Source organism: Carex rostrata, chromosome 13 (assembly GCF_964058835.1).
Source record: "Carex rostrata chromosome 13, lpCarRost1.2, whole genome shotgun sequence".
Lineage (NCBI taxonomy): Eukaryota > Viridiplantae > Streptophyta > Magnoliopsida > Poales > Cyperaceae > Carex > Carex rostrata.
The window spans coordinates 7,699,975-7,705,974 of NC_135930.1; the positions used below are offsets into that span (position 1 = coordinate 7,699,975).

The 6,000-nt window shown below is 35.1% G+C and overlaps 1 long non-coding RNA gene across 1 annotated transcript; it reads right to left on the reverse strand.

Annotated features, from left to right (window-relative positions):
* Positions 1–4,022: 4,022 nt before the first annotated feature.
* Positions 4,023–5,257, reverse strand: LOC144563970 (uncharacterized). The gene is made up of 3 exons (XR_013514518.1): positions 5,070–5,257; positions 4,750–4,809; positions 4,023–4,079 (listed from the first exon to the last, which is right to left on the reverse strand). It is a non-coding gene; the product is annotated as an uncharacterized LOC144563970 (long non-coding RNA).
* Positions 5,258–6,000: the final 743 nt, after the last annotated feature.

Below are 6,000 nucleotides of genomic sequence, written 5' to 3' on the forward strand. Positions count from 1 at the left end.
GCATAGCAGAAGATGTAGTGACACCTGGGTCAGTGGTAGTGGGAGCTGAAACCAATTATTTCAATTTTTGATGGGAGAAATGACATCTTAAATTTTCAGTAATTACATCTTAAATTATAGATGCAATCACAAACCAACTTTTTACAAGAACAAAAGTCATATACACAATTCTACCTTTTGCTCTTATTGTATAGTTTGCATCTGTATTTGTGCCTGATATGTGTTTATTTGTCCTTTGACAATATAGGTCACAGAGCTCAGTGATGGTCTGTTTGTGCTCTGAATGTAATGGTTGCTGATGGAACTTCCATCTGGCATTTATGCAATTCATGGCCAGAGATTGCTCATGCCAAAGCTGCCAGGATAGATTATGTGCTCTCTCGACAACCAGTTCATGAAAAGTTCTTCACTGATGGACATGGAGATCCTCTGACCAAGCTTCCTATTTCTTCTCCAACCCAATTTATTGAGCGGTTTGTGCCTCCAATAAGGGAGAATTCCACTTCTCTCGTGAGTTGCAAAACTGAAGGCTAGAGCAAACAAAGAGTGGCAAAGGTATGTACTAGCTCATATTAATGGCCTACTTGTAGGATCTTTACATCGAGCGAGCATTAGCGCAAGAGAGTAAGAAATGTAGCAATAAGAGCATGCTGGATTTGTATTATAGTACATATTCAAACTCTAAATGAGAGTTTGACAAATAATAATAACAAATTTACCAGTAAGAAGCTGACTTGATCAACCACCTGTTTAATTAGTGTTCAAACAGTAAGAGGATGTACATGTTGATTGAAACAACGCAGCAAGTCAATTTAATTACCAGGAGGACAGCTGCATATTAAAGAAGATCAATTTCAGCTTTACTAAACCTAAAGTTTAGTAAAGTTGAAAGATCAATTATTCTCATAACACAATTTGTGTTGTGGAGGGAAAGATGTTGTAGAAGGTTTACTGAGACTTCACATTGTTTGTAAGAATTGGTGCAAAAGTGCAAATGCTATTGAAATACAGCTCGATGGCTACTAATCAAGCTGAGATAGATGAAGTGATGTTACTTCCTGATGGCCTCTTCTAAATATAACTTTCGTTCAAATTTTTTGTTTTATCTTTTCGTCTTTTTTTTGTTACTTCGTTTCATTTTGTTGTTAGTTAGTATTTGTATGCTCAACTGTTTTGAGCATTATTGTATTTAATTATGAAAGTTACAACATCTTTATAACTGCAACAATCTTATAATTAAATGATGGCTACCCTTATTTTTCCTCAAAAAAAGAAGTCACAAATTTATCCACAAATTTGAGAATAGGAACATCATGAATAAATTTTAATTATGCATTGATTGCTTATACAAAATAGAAGACATTTTCAGTTTCCTTCAGCCAACTACAACGCATAACACCAAAACAAAGTCTAAATTTTTCTAACAAATAAAATCCTCCAGGTAACGATGTAACAAGGACCTGACTAACCAAAATAACGCACTTCTAACAAAATGGATTTGGAAATTGGACAAAAACAGAGATAGTCACTGGGCGGATCTTCTCTCATCACAATCCAAATTTTTTTTCCTGATTCACCTTTCCACAATTTCTAACTTCTACTCTGCCTCGGTGAAACATCCTGCGGGAATAACAACTTGGCACTGGACGGTGAGTGGTGAATTCACTAGTTCTTTGGCATATCACATGATGCATGACAAAGGGGTAGTTTGCCATTTCTACCACATCTTGTGGAAAATTAAAGCTCCCTCCAAGGTAAGAAATTTTTATTTGGTTACTCGTCAGGAACAAAATACTAACTCAATAGGTCTTGGCCAAGAGAGGAATACATGCTGTACCTCACTGTGTACTAATCAATCAAAGACATCCTTGAAGACAGGAACCACATTTTTTGGATATGTCCGTTTGCACGACAGTTCTGGAGAGCACTTTCACCACAGTTGGGCACTCTAACAACATCACCCACGTACGATTACAAGGGCATGGTGGCAGAGGCGAACAACAGTTCAAGACGCTCAAAAGGGGCTCTGGGACACGCTATGGGCAGCGGTGGTATTGACATTATGGCGTGAGAGAAACAGACGAATCTTTTCACAGGAGCGTAGGGAGATTTCCACATTAATCAATGAGACTCGAATACAGATCAAATTGTGGTCTTCCTTATTATAGTGAGGTAGCAATATGGGTATGAACCAGCGAAGCAGGGACCATTCAAGCGCCTACTGTGTTTTAATTGCTGTTTTATTTGATAGATGAATTATGGCATTATAGTATAGTGCATTGTAGTGTATGGTGGCGTATGTAAATTGTAAAAGACTTTGTAATTTTTTTTTTTTATTAATACAAATCGTTGGTGAGCAATGGCTCACTGACCTTCAAAAAAACAAAAAAGAAAAGAAACAATGTAACAAGAAGAAAATAAGAAGACTCGAGAGGCACTGATGCTAAAATGTCACTTGGGCCACTGCTGGTGTGAATCTGCTCATAGCTACACGCTGATGCATGGCAGGAGGAGTATCATAATCGTCGCCTGATACTATGCGTGATATCGGGCTAAGGTGTCTGCATCCCGAACTCCTGCTGGTGCGAAGGTCCAGCCTCATGGTCATGCGCCCTAGGAGGTGGCCACTGTGCTGCCTGATATATGGCTGCCTGATACTCTGCGGCCTGATACTGAGCTGCCTGATACTGAGCTGCCTGATACTCTGCGGCCTGATACTCAGCTGCCTGATACTCAGCTGCCTGATACTCTGCGGCCTGATACTCAGCTGCCTGATACTCTGCGGCCTGATACTCTGCGGCCTGATACTCAGCTGCCTGATACTCTGCGGCCTGATTCTCAGTTGCCTGATACTTGGCTGCTTCCCAGTCTTGACGATCCATTGACATCTGCCACCGATGTTGTGAGGGATCTGATACAAGGGGAAGCTCCCAGGCCATCTGAAATTATTTAATTATTACAAATCATAATTAATTGAAAAGATAAACATAATTTATCTGAATTATAGTTCTTAATGTAGTTAATACCTATCTCGGATAAAAAGTGAAAATTTTGAAGTAGAATGACAAATTCTGTGGAACTGGGATTCCTTTTATAGCAAACACTCCCGCTGGATTATCCAAGTTGATCTGAAAATACCCCCATACTGGAGGTATTTAAATTTTTTATTTTTTTTATATGTTGTCATCAATAAAAAATTCGGGAATTACAGAATAAGGCAACAAAAGTTAAACATAAAAAGGTTAATGAGAGTCAAACCTGAAACGTCCTTTACCTGTGACATATTGACATATCATGGTCGATCCACAGTTAATTGACATTGCTTATAGCCAAATTCGTTTCCCAAAATTTAAACCTCTTACTTTGCAAATGCTTGTAATTTTTCCCTTTTTCCAACTTTTAATTCCTCTTGGTACGCAATGTTGGTTTATTGTACAAAAAAAAAAAAAAATTACCTTTTTGTCTTCACTTGTAGTGTTTAAATTCCTGATGGAGTTTTCCATCTCATATAGTTCTTCCAAGCTCTCAATTTTTTCTATCTGGTTAATTTTTCTGGAATTACATAACAAACTCGTTATCTAATGTTTGGATGAAACAATAAATATATAAAGCAACTTAAAGACTTGCATTCCAAATCATGGTATGCTCTAATGTACACAGGTTCTGGTATAATTTCACATAAAAAAATAATTTACGCGGGTGCTGACATACATAAATCTTTATGTTAACATAATAAATAAAGCTCATCATCTAGTGTTTGGACAAATTTTACTCCATATCATATATACTCCTTTTTGTAGTGGTCAAATTTTATAATACATTTGAACAAAAATGTAAATCGAGAAAGTAGAAAATATTTAAATAAGGTAAACTATTTATAAAATATCTTACTGGAGAGGGCGTAGACGATCTTCAATTTCTGCCACTTGTCGTTTTAACTTCTCCAGTTGCTTTTTTTGTTTTCAATAAACAATCATTATTTTGAGCCCAAAAGTAAAATGAAATTAAAATATGTAATCTCTTTTGGCAATAAAATTCAACAACTTACCTCATAATTTTCTTCTCCGGTTGAATGCATGCTACAAAAAATATTAAAGCTATATTTAAATAATAAAATTTATGTGCCAAACCTGGCAGTACTGAAAGTGTAATTATTTCTACAATGGAAGTATTATACTTGAGGACACATCTATATATGTCTTTTTTGATAATACTGACTGTGGCTGTCAGTAACATATATATTTACATCAGATCACATCTATATATGTCATACTCTAAATTTGGTAAAATATGACACTACCATGTTCACTCTGAGGGTTCATTCCATGCTTGCTGTGTGAAGGGAATATAGGTGAATTAATTAGGTTTTAAATAGAACTAGTTAGATAGCATTGTAGTAGAAATGATGTACAAACTCAGGTAAATTTCCACGAATTAATAACAACATTTTGCATCAGATTTTATTTTTTTGGTTAAAAATTGATCAGAGTTCAACCTTGCAGATCAATTAATTAAGTTTGTTGTTTGTATAAACCTTGGTTAATTAGTTCCTAAAAGTGAAAGCGAACAATAATATTTAAGACAATAAAAGATAATTCAATATAGTGGATCAATAATTATGGGTATATTAACATTAAGTCACTTGACCAGAGTAATTAAAAAAAAAACACTATTGTGACAAAAAGAAATGTGAGGCTATATATATATGAAAACGAAGAAGATAATTAATTATTGGGAGATTGGACATACGATTTTTCTTTGATTTCTTTACTCTCGTTCAAATATTGCAGAATCAAATCACGGGAGCTTCTGAAAAAAAATATGAAAGAAAGAAACAAATCACATTTTTATGAATAGTTAATTACCATACATAATTAAGAGTTAAGACGACAGCATGCAGTAACATTAAGACCAAAACAGACGTAAATTAAATAGTTCTTCTGTATCATTATTTTTTAGTCCCCCACCTCTTCAATAACAAAATTCTTCAAACAAAGGCTACTAACAAATGACAATTAAAATATATATAATTCAACGACTCAAGGCAAGTAATTAATTAAGAAAACTACCTGTTCCCTTCAAAGCATGCATTATAATGTCCAGTGTCAGTCGTCTTTGCAACAAGAAGAACTGACACATCAGACATAATAGACAACTCCCTCACTTTCTTGCATATCCCCTTGTACCTGGTACGGTAAGTTTGCTTTCTCTGAGTAGCTGACTCTAGCTTTTCAATCGGAAGTTTGCGTCTTCCCATCTTCTGGTTTTTATTTCAACACAAACTACAAAAGATTAAAAATAAAAGTGATGGTCACAAACCAAATTATCAGGTCCTATTTAAATGCAGAGGCTATGTAATTTGGTAATGACTAAAGAGAGACAAATATTCCATTTTTTCCAGTCCACAAATTAACTAGCGGCCCCTGCTATCCCAAGTTTTATTCAAAAAAAAAAATGTTTAATCTGAGAAAAATATGGATTAGGAGCTATAATTGAAAGTCTAAAACAAATATATCTGAAGAAGATAGCAATAGCATACCTTAAATTCTAAAACTCAAAGTGAAAGACAGAAAGAGAACAAGGGAGAGGGGTATTTATAAGGAGAGACCGAACTCTAAGACGACAGCAGATATAGAATTTTTGTTTAATTGCACCTGGCGTACGTACGGAACAGATATATCTCGTTCAGTTATTCTATTAGTGGGGCTTACTATAAGATAGAACAGCTATATCTGGTTCAATTATTCTATTAGTGAGGCTTACTAAAAAACGGAATAGCTATATCTGGTTCAGTTGGACATACTCTTCGCTATTGAAATAGTAAGTCGGCTAGGAGTTCCGCATGTTACTCGGGATATTCTGTGGATAGTAATAAAGCTTCCAACTATATCGCGAGCAATGTTGTGCACTTTTATTTGAAGCTTAATAGCAAATTATCAATCGATAAAATAGCTGCTAGATGCATGGAATTTGATCATGAATAAAATAATGTGGTATGAA